Source organism: Ostrinia nubilalis (genome assembly GCF_963855985.1).
Source record: "Ostrinia nubilalis chromosome W unlocalized genomic scaffold, ilOstNubi1.1 SUPER_W_unloc_7, whole genome shotgun sequence".
NCBI lineage: Eukaryota > Metazoa > Arthropoda > Insecta > Lepidoptera > Crambidae > Ostrinia > Ostrinia nubilalis.
The window spans coordinates 123,714-140,674 of NW_026973574.1; the positions used below are offsets into that span (position 1 = coordinate 123,714).

At 36.1% G+C, this 16,961-nt stretch overlaps 1 long non-coding RNA gene across 1 annotated transcript; it reads left to right on the forward strand.

Annotated features, from left to right (window-relative positions):
• The first annotated feature begins 12,673 nt into the window (after positions 1-12,673).
• LOC135087424 (uncharacterized) lies at positions 12,674-16,491 on the forward strand. The gene is made up of 5 exons (XR_010260809.1): positions 12,674-13,479; positions 13,754-13,929; positions 14,035-14,158; positions 14,393-14,578; positions 15,220-16,491. It is a non-coding gene; the product is annotated as an uncharacterized LOC135087424 (long non-coding RNA).
• Positions 16,492-16,961: the final 470 nt, after the last annotated feature.

Consider the following 16,961-nt stretch of genomic DNA (forward strand, 5'->3'; position numbering starts at 1 on the left):
GCGTCGTAGGTTACACTGAAGAACATAGGTACTTTTATAGATATATAAAGTGCTTTAAACGGTTATGTGGAGAGTAGGTTTTCGAGGGAGCACATATAATATTTGAACCCATGCAATGACCGTGACGTAATGAATATGTCCGTTTGTTTCTTGCTATCTAAACCCGGTTTTCCGATTTTTTTTTATATTGTATGTAAAAAAATACAGTTGGCTTTAGAGATGGCCAAGGGGCCACTCCCGCCGCAACTTGACCTATTTTTAATACTATGTTGCATAAATTAATATCATAAATTAGTAATAAAACATTATGAAAATAAAGTGATCCCCATTGTCAAGATTATCTTCAGTCTGAATTGTTATTTTTATTAAATTAAAAAGAAAGATCTTGAATTTGTCATTCTCACTAAAATGTCTCTAAAATATGATCGAGTGAAGCGATGGCTGGCTCATCCGTCATGTCTGTGAACAGGCGCTGCCTTCGGAGACTGGTCAAACCAAGTTGTCCAGATTTTTACGCTTTTAATTTTGAATGGGGTGATGTTATAGCATTACTTTGCCACAGTTCCCATAGATAGTCAAAGATATTTTTGGTTACTTTAGTGTCAAAACAGTCACATTATTGGTAATAAAACATTACACGATTGGAAGGGATCCTCTTCAATCTATTGTGTTTAAGTTTTTTCAGTCTGAATTATTACTATCATTAGAATATGAAAAAAGATATCTTGGATTTGTCATTCTCACTAAAATGGCTCTGGGGTGGTGGCGTGGTGAGGCGGGTCGTTACATTCTCTAAAATATGATCGAGTGAAGCGATGGCTGGCTCATCCGTCATGTCTGTGAACAGGCGCTGCCTTCGGGGACTGGTCAAACCAAGTTGTCCAGATTTTTACGCTTTTAATTTTGAATGGGGTGATGTTATAGCATTACTTTGCCACAGTTCCCATAGATAGTCAATAATATTTTTGGTTACTTTAGTGTCAAAACAGTCACATTATTGGTAATAACACATTACACGATTGAAAGGGATCCTCTTCAATCTTATTGTGTTTGAGTTTTTTCAGTCTGAATTATTACTATCATTAGAATATGAAAAAAGATGTTCTTGGATTTGTCATTCTCACTAAAATGGCTCTGGGGTGGTGGCGTGGTGAGGCGGGTCGTTACATTCTCTAAAATATGATCGAGTGAAGCGATGGCTGGCTCATCCGTCATGTCTGTGAACAGGCGCTGCCTTCGGGGACTGGTCAAACCAAGTTGTCCAGATTTTTACGCTTTTAATTTTGAATGGGGTTATGTTATAGCATTACTTTGCCACGGTTCCCATAGATAGTCAAAAATATTTTTGGTTACTTTAGTGTCAAAACAGTCAAATTATTGGTAATAAAACATTACACGATTGGAAGGGATCCTCTTCAATCTTATTGTGTTTGAGTTTTTTCAGTCTGAATTATTACTATCATTAGAATATAAAAAATTTATCTTGGATTTGTCATTCTCACTAAAATGGCTCTGGGGTGGTGGCGTGGTGAGGCGGGTCGTTACATTCTCTAAAATATGATCGAGTGAAGCGATGGCTGGCTCATCCGTCATGTCTGTGAACAGGCGCTGCCTTCGGGGACTGGTCAAACCAAGTTGTCCAGATTTTTACGCTTTTAATTTTGAATGGGGTGATGTTATAGTATTACTTTGCCACAGTTCCCATAGCATAGATAGTCAAAAATATTTTTGGTTACTTTAGTGTCAAAACAGTCACATTATTGGTAATAACACATTACACGATTGAAAGGGATCCTCTTCAATCTTATTGTGTTTAAGTTTTTTCAGTCTGAATTATTACTATCATTAGAATATGAAAAAAGATATCTTGGATTTGTCATTCTCACTAAAATGGCTCTGGGGTGGTGGCGTGGTGAGGCGGGTCGTTACATTCTCTAAAATATGATCGAGTGAAGCGATGGCTGGCTCATCCGTCATGTCTGTGAACAGGCGCTGCCTTCGGGGACTGGTCAAACCAAGTTGTCCAGATTTTTACGCTTTTAATTTTGAATGGGGTGATGTTATAGCATTACTTTGTTACAGTTCCCATAGATAGTCAAAGATATTTTTGGTTACTTTAGTGTCAAAACAGTCACATTATTGGTAATAACACATTACACGATTGAAAGGGATTCTTCAATCTTATTGTGTTTGAGTTTTTTCAGTCTGAATTATTACTATCATTAGAATATGAAAAAAGATATCTTGGATTTGTCATTCTCACTAAAATGTCTCTGGGGTGGTGGCGTGGTGAGGCGGGTCGTTACATTCTCTAAAATATGATCGAGTGAAGCGATGGCTGGCTCATCCGTCATGTCTGTGAACAGGCGCTGCCTTCGGGGACTGGTCAAACCAAGTTGTCCAGATTTTTACGCTTTTATTTTTGAATGGGGTGATGTTATAGCATTACTTTGCCACAGTTCCCATAGATGGTCAAAAATATTTTTGGTTACTTTAGTGTCAAAACAGTCACATTATTGGTAATAACACATTACACGATTGGAAGGGATCCTCTTCAATCTTATTGTGTTTGAGTTTTTTCAGTCTGAATTATTACTATCATTAGAATATGAAAAAAGATATCTTGGATTTGTCATTCTCACTAAAATGTCTCTGGGGTGGTGGCGTGGTGAGGCGGGTCGTTACATTCTCTAAAATATGATCGAGTGAAGCGATGGCTGGCTCATCCGTCATGTCTGTGAACAGGCGCTGCCTTCGGGGACTGGTCAAACCAAGTTGTCCAGATTTTTACGCTTTTATTTTTGAATGGGGTGATGTTATAGCATTACTTTGCCACAGTTCCCATAGATGGTCAAAAATATTTTTGGTTACTTTAGTGTCAAAACAGTCACATTATTGGTAATAACACATTACACGATTGGAAGGGATCCTCTTCAATCTTATTGTGTTTGAGTTTTTTCAGTCTGAATTATTACTATCATTAGAATATGAAAAAAGATATCTTGGATTTGTCATTCTCACTAAAATGTCTCTGGGGTGGTGGCGTGGTGAGGCGGGTCGTTACATTCTCTAAAATATGATCGAGTGAAGCGATGGCTGGCTCATCCGTCATGTCTGTGAACAGGCGCTGCCTTCGGGGACTGGTCAAACCAAGTTGTCCAGATTTTTACGCTTTTATTTTTGAATGGGGTGATGTTATAGCATTACTTTGCCACAGTTCCCATAGATGGTCAAAAATATTTTTGGTTACTTTAGTGTCAAAACAGTCACATTATTGGTAATAACACATTACACGATTGGAAGGGATCCTCTTCAATCTTATTGTGTTTGAGTTTTTTCAGTCTGAATTATTACTATCATTAGAATATGAAAAAAGATATCTTGGATTTGTCATTCTCACTAAAATGTCTCTGGGGTGGTGGCGTGGTGAGGCGGGTCGTTACATTCTCTAAAATATGATCGAGTGAAGCGATGGCTGGCTCATCCGTCATGTCTGTGAACAGGCGCTGCCTTCGGGGACTGGTCAAACCAAGTTGTCCAGATTTTTACGCTTTTATTTTTGAATGGGGTGATGTTATAGCATTACTTTGCCACAGTTCCCATAGATAGTCAAAAATATTTTTGGTTACTTTAGTGTCAAAACAGTCACATTATTGGTAATAAAACATTACACGATTGGAAGGGATCCTCTTCAATCTTATTGTGTTTAAGTTGTTTCAGTCTGAATTATTACTATCATTAGAATATGAAAAAAGATATCTTGGATTTGTCATTCTCACTAAAATGTCTCTGGGGTGGTGGCGTGGTGAGGCGGGTCGTTACATTCTCTAAAATATGATCGAGTGAAGCGATGGCTGGCTCATCCGTCATGTCTGTGAACAGGCGCTGCCTTCGGGGACTGGTCAAACCAAGTTGTCCAGATTTTTACGCTTTTAATTTTGAATGGGGTGATGTTATAGTATTACTTTGCCACAGTTCCCATAGCATAGATAGTCAAAAATATTTTTGGTTACTTTAGTGTCAAAACAGTCACATTATTGGTAATAACACATTACACGATTGAAAGGGATCCTCTTCAATCTTATTGTGTTTGAGTTTTTTCAGTCTGAATTATTACTATCATTAGAATATGAAAAAAGATATCTTGGATTTGTCATTCTCACTAAAATGTCTCTGGGGTGGTGGCGTGGTGAGGCGGGTCGTTACATTCTCTAAAATATGATCGAGTGAAGCGATGGCTGGCTCATCCGTCATGTCTGTGAACAGGCGCTGCCTTCGGGGACTGGTCAAACCAAGTTGTCCAGATTTTTACGCTTTTATTTTTGAATGGGGTGATGTTATAGCATTACTTTGCCACAGTTCCCATAGATGGTCAAAAATATTTTTGGTTACTTTAGTGTCAAAACAGTCACATTATTGGTAATAACACATTACACGATTGGAAGGGATCCTCTTCAATCTTATTGTGTTTGAGTTTTTTCAGTCTGAATTATTACTATCATTAGAATATGAAAAAAGATATCTTGGATTTGTCATTCTCACTAAAATGTCTCTGGGGTGGTGGCGTGGTGAGGCGGGTCGTTACATTCTCTAAAATATGATCGAGTGAAGCGATGGCTGGCTCATCCGTCATGTCTGTGAACAGGCGCTGCCTTCGGGGACTGGTCAAACCAAGTTGTCCAGATTTTTACGCTTTTATTTTTGAATGGGGTGATGTTATAGCATTACTTTGCCACAGTTCCCATAGATGGTCAAAAATATTTTTGGTTACTTTAGTGTCAAAACAGTCACATTATTGGTAATAACACATTACACGATTGAAAGGGATCCTCTTCAATCTTATTGTGTTTGAGTTTTTTCAGTCTGAATTATTACTATCATTAGAATATGAAAAAATATATCTTGGATTTGTCATTCTCACTAAAATGGCTCTGGGGTGGTGGCGTGGTGAGGCGGGTCGTTACATTCTCTAAAATATGATCGAGTGAAGCGATGGCTGGCTCATCCGTCATGTCTGTGAACAGGCGCTGCCTTCGGGGACTGGTCAAACCAAGTTGTCCAGATTTTTACGCTTTTATTTTTGAATGGGGTGATGTTATAGTATTACTTTGCCACAGTTCCCATAGCATAGATAGTCAAAAATATTTTTGGTTACTTTAGTGTCAAAACAGTCACATTATTGGTAATAAAACATTACACGATTGGAAAGGATCCTCTTCAATCTTATTGTGTTTAAGTTGTTTCAGTCTGAATTATTACTATCATTAGAATATGAAAAAAGATATCTTGGATTTGTCATTCTCACTAAAATGTCTCTGGGGTGGTGGCGTGGTGAGGCGGGTCGTTACATTCTCTAAAATATGATCGAGTGAAGCGATGGCTGGCTCATCCGTCATGTCTGTGAACAGGCGCTGCCTTCGGGGACTGGTCAAACCAAGTTGTCCAGATTTTTACGCTTTTAATTTTGAATGGGGTGATGTTATAGTATTACTTTGCCACAGTTCCCATAGCATAGATAGTCAAAAATATTTTTGGTTACTTTAGTGTCAAAACAGTCACATTATTGGTAATAACACATTACACGATTGAAAGGGATCCTCTTCAATCTTATTGTGTTTAAGTTTTTTCAGTCTGAATTATTACTATCATTAGAATATGAAAAAAGATATCTTGGATTTGTCATTCTCACTAAAATGTCTCTGGGGTGGTGGCGTGGTGAGGCGGGTCGTTACATTCTCTAAAATATGATCGAGTGAAGCGATGGCTGGCTCATCCGTCATGTCTGTGAACAGGCGCTGCCTTCGGGGACTGGTCAAACCAAGTTGTCCAGATTTTTACGCTTTTAATTTTGGATGGGGTGATGTTATAGCATTACTTTGCCACAGTTCCCATAGATAGTCAAAAATATTTTTGGTTACTTTAGTGTCAAAACAGTCACATTATTGGTAATAACACATTACACGATTGGAAAGGATCCTCTTCAATCTTATTGTGTTTAAGTTGTTTCAGTCTGAATTATTACTATCATTAGAATATGAAAAAAGATATCTTGGATTTGTCATTCTCACTAAAATGTCTCTGGGGTGGTGGCGTGGTGAGGCGGGTCGTTACATTCTCTAAAATATGATCGAGTGAAGCGATGGCTGGCTCATCCGTCATGTCTGTGAACAGGCGCTGCCTTCGGGGACTGGTCAAACCAAGTTGTCCAGATTTTTACGCTTTTAATTTTGAATGGGGTGATGTTATAGTATTACTTTGCCACTGTTCCCATAGCATAGATAGTCAAAAATATTTTTGGTTACTTTAGTGTCAAAACAGTCACATTATTGGTAATAACACATTACACGATTGAAAGGGATCCTTTTCAATCTTATTGTGTTTAAGTTTTTTTAGTCTAGAATATGAAAAAAGATATCTTGGATTTGTCATTCTCACTAAAATGTCTCTGGGGTGGTGGCGTGGTGAGGCGGGTCGTTACATTCTCTAAAATATGATCGAGTGAAGCGATGGCTGGCTCATCCGTCATGTCTGTGAACAGGCGCTGCCTTCGGGGACTGGTCAAACCAAGTTGTCCAGATTTTTACGCTTTTAATTTTGAATGGGGTGATGTTATAATATTACTTTGCCACAGTTCCCATAGCATAGATAGTCAAAAATATTTTTGGTTACTTTAGTGTCAAAACAGTCACATTTGGTAATAACACATTACACGATTGAAAGGGATCCTCTTCAATCTTATTGTGTTTGAATTTTTTCAGTCTGAATTATTACTATCATTAGAATATGAAAAAAGATATCTTGGATTTGTCATTCTCACTAAAATGTCTCTGGGGTGGTGGCGTGGTGAGGCGGGTCGTTACATTCTCTAAAATATGATCGAGTGAAGCGATGGCTGGCTCATCCGTCATGTCTGTGAACAGGCGCTGCCTTCGGGGACTGGTCAAACCAAGTTGTCCAGATTTTTACGCTTTTAATTTTGGATGGGGTGATGTTATAACATTACTTTGCCACAGTTCCCATAGATAGTCAAAAATATTTTTGGTTACTTTAATGTCAAAACAGTCACATTATTGGTAATGAAACATTACACGATTGGAAGGGATCCTCTTCAATCTTATTGTGTTTAAGTTTTTTCAGTCTGAATTATTACTATCATTAGAATATGAAAAAAGATATCTTGGATTTGTCATTCTCACTAAAATGTCTCTGGGGTGGTGGCATGGTTAACTAATATTAGTAATTTACCAGTATAATTTAAGTTAATGCAGTGTAATAAATAGGTTAAGGTGCGGCGAGGCTGGCGCTCGGGCCCCTATGCCACCTTTTTTTTCAACCGACTTCAAAAAAAGGAGGAGGTTCTCAATTCGACTCGTATGTTTTTTTTTCTATGTTTGTTACGCGATAACTTCGCCAATTATGAACCGATTTGAACAAATCTTTTTTCGGCGTATAGGTAATACCTCAAGGGTGGTCCCATTTAAATTTAATATTAAAAAAAATAACCCCCAAGGGTGGAAAATTGGGGATGAACTTTTTTATACGCAATATCTCCGCCGATTTTAAACCAATTTGAACGATAATTTTGTTGTTAAATAGGTATTATCAAAAGGGTGGTTTCATGCAAATTTAAAGAAAATATTTCACCTCCAAGAGTGGAAAATTGGGGATGAACTTTTTTATACGCAATATCTCCGCCGATTTTAAACCAATTTGAACGATAATTTTGTTGTTAAATAGGTATTATCAAAAGGGTGGTTTCATGCAAATTTAAAGAAAATATTTCACCTCCAAGGGTGGAAAATTGGGGATGAACTTTTTTATACGCAATATCTCCGCCGATTTTAAACCAATTTGAACGATAATTTTGTTGTTAAATAGGTATTATCAAAAGGGTGGTTTCATGCAAATTTAAAGAAAATATTTCACCTCCAAGGGTGGAAAATTGGGGATGAACTTTTTATACGCAATATCTCCGCCGATTATGAACCAATTTGAACGATTATTTTTTTGTTGAATAGATATTATTTGTGTTCACGCATTTGAAGTCGGTTTTTTTTTTAAAGTTATATTGATATTATTACATTTAGAAATAAACATTTCATAAACTTATTTGTTACGATTTAATAGTAATCGCGTCGGTATCCTTCCGTTTGGCCAAATTACTTTTCGCCAAATTTCGCTTCGCAAACAACTTATCGCCAATGTTTCATTTCCCAAATAAACTTTTAGCAACTGTTACTTTTCAACCAACTTCAAAAAAGGAGGAGGTTCTCAATTCGACCCGTATGTTTTTTTTCTATGTTTGTTACGCGATAACTCCGTCAATTATGAACCGATTTTAACAAATCTTTTTTCGGCGTATAGGTAATACCTCAAGGGTGGTCCCATTTAAATTTAATAATAGAAAAAACAACCCCTAAGGGTGGAAAATTGGGGATGAACTTTTTTATACGCAATATCTCCGCCGATTATAAATCAATTTGAACAATTATTTTTTTGTTGAATAGGTATTATCAAAAGGGTGGTTTCATGCGAATTTGAAGAAAATATTTCACCCCCAAGGGTGGAAAATTGGGGATGAACTTTTTTATACGCAATATTTTTAATTTTTAGTTTTTTTTTGTGTTCACGCATTTGAAGTCGGTTTTATTTTTTTTTAAAGTTATTATCGCACCACCTTTGCTGAAGGTTCTTTTACAGACATCTGGAAGGTAGGTAGACTATTGGTCCTCCCGAAGGGAAACGGTAAGCCTCTCTCTGACCCGAAGGCCTATAGGCCTATTACTCTTTTGCCAATCCTGGGTAAGATCCTGGAGCGCGTCATCATCTCCTGCGCTCCCTGCTTGCACCGACATATATCTGACGCTCAGCACGGTTTCACCCGTGGCCGGTCTACGGTCACGGCGCTCAAGTTCATTAACTCGATCACCGAGAACAGTACTGCGTCATACGTGCAGCTGATCTTCCTGGACATCTCCGGTGCTTTTGACAACGCGTGGTGGCCGATGATTTTGTTGAAGGCCAAACAGACCGGAGCTCCACCTAATATCTTCAGGTCATTGGTTAGTTACTTTACAGACCGGCGTGTGGGCCTCTATGTAGGGGCTCAAACGTCGTGGAAGCGCAGTACCATGGGATGTCCTTAGGGATCAATGTTGGGCCCGACACTTTGGAACCTCCTGCTCAACGACCTCCTGATGCTGCCGTGTCCTGAGTGGGTACACGTAATAGCGTACGCAGACGATGTGACGATCGCAATCGCTTGGTGTGACCCTCGACGAGGCTAGGTCCTATGTGCCGCATGCGAAATTGATTGATTTACAAGCTGCCAATGGTTTTGGCAAGACGTCATGGGGCGTGAGATACCCCGCCCTAAGTGTGCTGTACGCAGGCATTTATATGGCCACGATGACATACGCTGCGGCCGTATGGTACCGATGCTCGTCGATTTTTGTAATGAGAAAGGTGGTTGGAGGGAATCGATTTTTGTAATGAGAAAGGTGGTTGGAGGGAATACTCAGCGACCGGCGCTCATTTTACTCACGAAGGCTTACAGGTCGTGCAGCACGGCAGCGTTACCTGTAAGTCTCTCGTGCAGGACGACTTGCGGAGGAGGGAATCCAACTGGCCCCCAGGGAGCGCCGGGAATTGAAGCGCACCATTAGAGAGGATGCCGTGGCCTTTTGGCAGGAGCGGTGGGATGCGATAATTCATTTGGTCATATTATCATTTGGCAAAATTTTACTTGTTCAAGTTTTTTTATGGCAAATTTTTGTATAGCAAATGTTTTTTGCCAAATATCCAAATAATTTGATTGATCAAATTAACACTTCATATACTTACCCACAAATCAAAGCATAAGGCACATGATCATAGTTTTCTTAAACAATAATTTTAATAATAAAATTGTATGTTTGCAAAAAGTAGGTATTGCAAAAAATAGTGGGTTAGGTTAGGTTAGAACAGTGACCATTAACGCGCGAAGGCGAGCGCAGCGTGCCGCGGTAGCGGCCGCCGAGCGCCAGAATCACCTCTTGTTAATGAATATTTCGATAAAAAGAATGAAATAAGTTGTTTGCGATGTGATAATTTGGGAAACGTTTTTGGCCAAACATTAGTAATCCAATCACGTCATATTATTAGTTACTGCACGTTATGGCTGCAGAAGATTTAAACAAGATTTTTGGCGAGAAAATCAATTTTCGCAGGACATATCCGGTTAAATATCCGTGTTGTAGTTAAAACTAGAACTAACTCTGACATTAAACTGTTAATAATTAAAATCCTAAACACTTCTTAACGTATTTTTTTTTTTTTTTTTTTTTTTTATCCACAACGAGGAAGCTCTTGGCCTGTATCTCACCTGATGGTAAGTGACGATCAGGCCGAAGGTGGAAACGAGCTTCATCCGGAATCCTCAACCACGGAGGAACTGGCTATCTTACTTCTAACTGCCGGAACACAACAATGCTGTAAACATTATTGTTATGGCGACAGACTTAGGTAAGATGGTGGTAGCTAGCCATGGAGTATTCAGTTTTTTTATGAATACTGGGTTTTAATCAATATTTAACGAATACATAATAGTCCAAAACCAAATGATATAAAGATTTTTTAACAATTTTACAAGAAATTGTTTTTTTTTTTATAACTAAAAACATTTAAAACATAACGTTGCTTTTCTTGTTATACATTTAGGACATACTTTTTTAATTCGAATCGACACTATACGAATAGGAATTCATATTTTTAATCACATTTAAGTCATAAATGTTGCTACACAACAAATAATATTTTTTATTAATTAGTACCTGTCGTTAATAATATTAAAATTTGCAATAACTTAATATAAAACCAAAAACTTTTTTCTCTTAATGTGTACATATTAACTATAAATTAATAATGAATATTGACTACCACCTACCTATAATGTTTTTATTGTAATTCAGTTTGTTATGTTTGTTAGCTTATTCACATATTACATAAAAGTACTTTTTAATAATTTCATTTATTTAAACAATAAGAATTTTGTTTTGGGTGCACTGTTTTTAATGTCCTACGTAGGTACATATTTTATGTTCGTCCATTTTAACCTAACAATGAAATTGTGATAAAAATGGGTCTCATTTTGAGAACTGCTGTCTGTTCCCTCGCTAAATATTATCCTAATTACCTCATGTCTTTGAAGTTAAAATTAATAATTTATCAGTTTCAACTACTCTGTTCAATATTTTCCTCCTTCTTCTCTCGTTGATGAGATAGATGTGCGACGGATCTCGAGCACTGTAGGTCGTAGGTGTTAAAACATCCTATCGCTTGTCTTGCTGAAGACAAGTGAGCATTGGATATCGACTACACCGTTTGTTTTTATTTGGGTTTTCACTTCTTTTGTACCGAATGTTTACTATATTTTCAGTTTAGAATTTTCTTATGGTATTGTTATTTTATTACCATTATTCTTTCACTTTCTTAATATTAAAGTTACTCCTTTTATTTACAAGTTTGTTGTTGCTATCATGCATGAGGTAATTTTATTGTTGAGAGGGTTTTCATAATGGACGTGACATTTTCTTTCTTTGCCAGGAATTGCTACTTGATCATTTTCATAAAATTAACAATAACTAAAAGTTGTTAAAATTTGAGTATTCTTGAAATAAATAAGTAACGTTATGTTTTAAGTGTAACTTGCTATTTTTTAGAATGTTTATTCTTGTTAATTAATATTTAAGTACTATTTAAAATTACAAATAAATAAATTTTGACTTTGTTTTTGTAACCGTTTATAACACTTTATATACCTTTAAAAGTACCTGTTTTTTAGTGAGACCTATGATGTATTTGCAATGTTTATTTAAGAAATGCGAAAAAAGGCGACAGTTACATTATTAATTTTACAAAATGACAATTATACGACGATCCTTATTATGCTGGTGAGAACAATTTCGTTCAGTTTCGCTTATGACGGCATTAACTAACTACATTTGAACACATCCATTGCTCATTGCTTTCTGAACCACGTGTTGTTTGTTATATTGACATACTCGTACTTGTACCTGGACACCCTGATATTCCGTCGACGCTGAGGTGTTTGATTGACACCCGGGACATTATCGACCGGTTATTTTCTCTGCCCTGATTCGTTAACCCTGCATCTTCCCTCCGCTCGACCTCTTCAACTTTATGCTCGTGCTGTGTTGGCTGTCGCCTTCACACTCTTCGCTTCGTTGGCGTCACCCTCTCTGAGGCGTCTGCCTGTGTCACCCACGTGGATCAGTGACGTCCCCTGCAGGCTGGGGGTGTCGTCCTAACAGTCTTCCCCTGTCAATCAGTTCGTTCAGTCAGCGGTATCATTCTCTCTTCCTTCGTTTGGTTGGCTGAGGAGGCTCCTGTTCCGAATCAGGCGCTAATGTCATGGTGATTCCAAAGTGATTACGTTATATTCCGATATACCACTCTTACAGTAATGGGGTGATATTTTTCATATTCCATTTCACTTTGCTTTCCCATCTTCTCTTACATTACTGCACACGTAAACACTCATCATATACAATATCGGCTTACCCGGGCAAATCTATCAAATTTTGGATTCATTTCAGTAGCTGCTTTGCAATTGCTTGCTGCTTTAAAATGCTTGCGCTGCTTTGGCTTAAAATTCATTCATATTCATATTATTTATTTGCTAACTAATTGTAGCTAGAAGATCGAATTCGCCCAGTAGGGCGATCTAACTACATGAAATGGTTTTTATTTAAAATAGAAAGACCCGTGTCTTTCTATGTGTCTAGGTATGTCTTGACGCGATATTTATGAATGAGTTACATTATGTACTCACTGCTTGACGTTTAGTTATAATGGGTGGGACGCGAATGATTAAAATCAGTTTTTAATGTTATACATTTCATGTAGGTAGATGGGGAGTAGAAGGGAGAGTGCATAACAAAACTAATCTTACTAACCATTGGCTTGCCTTTAATTAATTATAAGATCAAATTAATGTTATGGTACTATCCCATGTGCCAACCTCACCTGCTCGCGCCAACAGCCGGCTGTTGGCGGCAGCGGCGTGGCTCACCGCGAGAGTGAGACGCTCCGCTGCGGTGCTCCCTGCTGTCTTACTGACGAGGCTCTGGCTTTAACTAATATTTATGGCTGTCTTTTACTAACATTGTATGTCATGTTATAGAGCTTGCAGATGGACTAACCAGGCTGGCAGTGTGTGGCAGCTAACTTGTTTATAAATGTGGAAACATCTCATTCACACAAAACACAGATGAGCCGTGCAATGCTTTGATGTGTCTCTAATTATACATCGATGTAAACTCTAACAATGCATAGCCAAATATAAATCTAATTTTAATATGTTTTATATTACAGATGACAAACGATTTATTAGTAGATAATATCACTGTTTATATCTGGATAAGATACTCAATTAGACATCAAGATGACTGTCACTCGTTCACTCAAAAGATACTAAGAGTAAGTATTAAAAATATTAATAAAATTATTATTTAATTTATAAAAAGACTAGCTTTTGCCCACGGCTTCACCGGCGTGAAATTTTGTTTGTCACAGATCGTCATAAATTATAGCCTAAGTGTTATTCTGGGTTATAAACAATAATACTGTAAAGTTTCGTCAAAATCCGTTCAGTAGTTTTTGCGTGAAAAAGTAACAGACATCCAAATTTTCGCATTTCTAATATGTATTAGTATTTTAATCTGTACTACATATTTTACATTAATTATTTCAGGTATAGAAGCCAAAAGAGAAACTTGAGTGATGCAAAAGTTAAAATTGCTACGATGGTGCTCACCACACTACTCGCAAGTCAAGTTCCTCAAGATGAAGCATTAATAACGCAGCCCTGACAAAATAATGCAAATTTGAAGAATTCATAAACATAAAAAGAACTAACTACTAATTAAGGTAAACGCAACTTCAATCTTCAGATTTATATTTATATAAATTATACAATTATAATTGTCTTATTACATTTCATTATTAATAATATTAATATGCCATCTATTTCAGGTATAGACTAGAAGAAATAATAAAAATTAAAATGTAATATAATACTTAGCTACCTACGTTTCGCTACTTCATACTGAACTGAACCGGAGTCTGACAATGCACCACACGACCTTTTTCTGATTATGTAAGTAAAACAATTTTACAACTCAATCGCAATAATCAATAGTAAGTGTTAAGATACCATAAACATTAAGCTTGGGCATATCTTTGGAGTACTCAGCCAGTGTTCTTTTTTCTTTTCACCAACTGTCGTTAGGTCATATAACCTCTCTACTGGCAGGTGTTCACGCGCGCCTACTACCTTTGTTTAAAGGCATTTTTTTTATAAAAAATACTTTTAACAAAATTTAACCAACAGGTAAAACGCCATGAATAAAATAGAATTGATCACATCTCACAAGGAATGAGGAGTGATATCGCCAAGAAGAAATTACTGTCTCAATGCGTAAAATATTACTCTACGAAGCAAGAAGGCTAAGAATAAAGAAAGAAAAGAAAGCAAAACATAAACGCAAGACGCAAATAGTAGTTCACGACACGACAAGTAAGTGTACCTAACATTATTACGCTAAACGACCAAGAAATATGAGATAAGTAATAGGCTAGATGACAAAATTTCAATTATTTGTCCGTCAGACAGATAATTAGAAAATATTAGACTCATAATTTTTATGTTCTTTTATAATTAAATAATAACAGTGCTACATCGAGTTGAAATGGTCACGCTTGAATAGAATTTTTACTCAAAAATGATGACACGCGACATTTCAACTCAATTTAATACTATAATTATTCGATTATAGAAAAAAAAATATGAGTCTAATATTTTCTAATTATCTGTCTGACGGACTAAATATAATTTTGATTTCATTACCCAGTCATCATCCCTATTGTATATTATTGCAAATCCATTTCCGAGACATGTTCAATATTACTCTTATAAAATTAATTCTATGCATAATTTGAAATCTTATTTTAAACGCAAATGTCACACAATAAATGCCTGCCGCATTTTATTTAGATGTCACTTTAACTAATAATTAGGTATTATGTGATAATACTACCACGCATCCACTCACCTTTATGTTGTCATTTCTTAATTACCTATAGTCCTTTTTTGCGAATAAAATATAAGAGAATGAAATCATTAAAACGAAATAATTACAACTGTCTTTTTATTTCCAGGTTCATCAGTATCATGGAATTATCGACATTGGACTTGAAATCTCAGTTGAAGTTCCGGTATTGGATTGACGACAGCAGTCAATTATCGATGAACACTGATTTGAAGATGCTTGACGTTCTACAGAGGAAGCAAGAAAATAATAATTAGAGATATTTACAGATTAAAACATAGTAGTTATGCACTTTTATTCAAATTAATATTGTTTACTGATCAGTAATAATACCATAACCCAAGACTTGTAGCAGCCTATGCTGAACCTCATCATGGCTCTTTTGATTTTTTTTCTTTATTTTTCATTTTCTAATATTAATTTAGTGAACATAAAATGCCAGCTACTCGGATATGTAGGTGACTTGGGACTGATTTTTTGATCGTTGAATACCTATCTGCTGAAGAATAAACATTTTGACATATCTCATACTATTCTTCTGTTAAAAGTTCTACGACGATTGAGATATCAGCGCCCATAAGTTTTTTTTTAAACTGAGGTGGAATTGTGTAAAGCAATCGTTATCATTTGACAGTTACGTACGTAACATAACGTACGATAATTCTGTCAAACGCTTTAACTGATTTTATCGTACGTTATGAACTGTCAAATGATTACGATTGCTTTACACAATTCCATCTCTGATCCAGATTATTTTTTATATTTTCATTTGTATAGGAAAATGTAACATAATCATTTAGCCAATGTCAATTTGCATTCATATTATAAATATTGCACTTGAAATGATGATTATTATGATTACATAATATTTTGGAATTAAACATGTCTTAGCTAAGTAAAACTACTCGAATTTCACTATCATTGGAATTTAATATTTTTCGCTTATATTAAAATCGTAGCTTGATCCAGTCATTCTAGATAACTTAGATTTTTAAATCCGACTGTCAGCACTGAAGCTACATGTAGCACTTTTTTCACTTATAAGCTTTTGTCTTTTTATTTAATGTACTAAATGATAGATCAATTACGAAAGTAGATTGCTCCTTTACAGAGACATAGTAATATTACAGTCAAATGTATGCTTTCAAAAGTTGTAGATTAATTGTTTAATCGTTATAAATATACTATTTGAAGCAATTTTTTGTTTTTTATTCATTAATTAATTAATAAACACAATGTAGGTTGAGTTATAATCACACACAGGCTTAACTGTCTCGCACACAGATTTAAATATCTAACACACAGACTTAACTATCTCGCACACAGGCTTAATATCTTTGATATCTGTTTCCTAAACAGCTTTCATTTAGGTACAACATAAGATGATTAAATTTTAATAATATGACTAAACTAAACTGCACTCAAACTTTCATGTAACATAGCACTCCATTAACAACGGTAACTAGAGAATGCTAGGAAATAAAATCGATAGGTGGCGCATTGTTAAATAGTTATAATCAATGATGATAGCGCTACGATGCGCCTCCTGTCGGTATTATTTCTAAAGCATTCTGTAATTTCAGCACATTATCATGATAGACTACATTCATTCTTAACGACAATAAAAATAATAAACAAGTAGGTACACTAGCTATTACTTTTATTATTATGAATGCATAAGATTTTACAATAGAGTTGATTATTATAAAATAATTTGTAATTTGTTAGGAGAATCTCATAGGTACCTACTTCCGTAATATATAGCCAACAAATAACTAAGGTAGATAAGCTAATTGAATCAAGCATATAACCGAAAATAAAGGCGAGGCCGAAGGCCAAGCGATAGTTACA